Here is a 1,114-nt window from a genome sequence, read left to right on the forward strand (position 1 = left end):
AGCTTTCACTTGGCATAATTGTTATGATTTTGCCCTAGAAGTGAGTCCGAATCAATAGTGGGCCACCTAAGTAAGGAAGAGGAAGAAAAAAGTGAAGAATTATCTCTTGTGCCATCTGTCCACAGTGCATGGTAAATCATCGCAGTGCAAAGAGATAAATTTAAAAGTAATAGGCTCCTCTGTGCCATGCATCATGGCACACAAATTAGATATATCATATTCGTATCAGCACGAGAAAAATAGCTAAAAGGAAGGAGAAATCTTCTTTTACTTTGCTAGGGCACTTGTGAGATCACATTAAAGCTAGATTGAAACTCTTAAAAAACTTAAGGAAGTTTATAGTGCCTTATTTTCCCTTTCTCCCTTGATTTATGATAAATCATAGTAGGGTTTAAGTTGGAAGATAGATTTTCAGTCCATAGAGGTATAGGTTTGATTCCTTGGTTCAAATGAGTTAATAGGAGCTGTTTAAGGTATTGGAGCACCACGTTGAATGATTTGGAAAGTGATTGGTCGATGGAGCATTTAATATCTGAAAATTGATATAAATATGTTAGTTGGGAGAGGTTTTATGCATAATAATGATTTGAGGTGTTATTAGTGATAATGTGCATTAATTAGAACCTAATGAGCCTATTAGGTATGAATGGGTAGTGCCTATGGGTTGATAAATAGAGTGTGTGGAGTTATGTGTTGATAAATTTCAAGATACGATTGGACAATGATGATATCTTGTGGTATGATTTTAGTGTGGTTCATTTTGTCATCATTCAAGCTTGCTGAGGCTTTGGCAAGTTAGTGTAGTGAGGGGAACCATTGACTTCTCCAAGGTTGAGGTAACCAGGGGGACACTTAATCTTTATAGTTGAATGTTAATTGTGTTTGTGAAATGTGATTTATGATTTAAATCAATGATTCATATTGGCAATGTGTTTGACTTGTAAAATGATTTTGGAAAGAAACCTTGATTATGCCACTTGTGATTTAAAAATTTACTTATGGCATATTGTTACAAAGTGGAGATTTGTGATATGTAATATGTTGAATGTTGTAGAGTGATTTAATATGAGTATGTGAGATTGTTCACCGTGAAATTATTATTTGAAATTCATAT

The sequence above is a fragment of the Prosopis cineraria genome, unplaced genomic scaffold (genome assembly GCF_029017545.1).
Source record: "Prosopis cineraria cultivar Desert tree isolate PC_DT_omini unplaced genomic scaffold, ASM2901754v1 PC5, whole genome shotgun sequence".
In the NCBI taxonomy this organism is placed as follows: Eukaryota; Viridiplantae; Streptophyta; class Magnoliopsida; order Fabales; family Fabaceae; genus Prosopis; species Prosopis cineraria.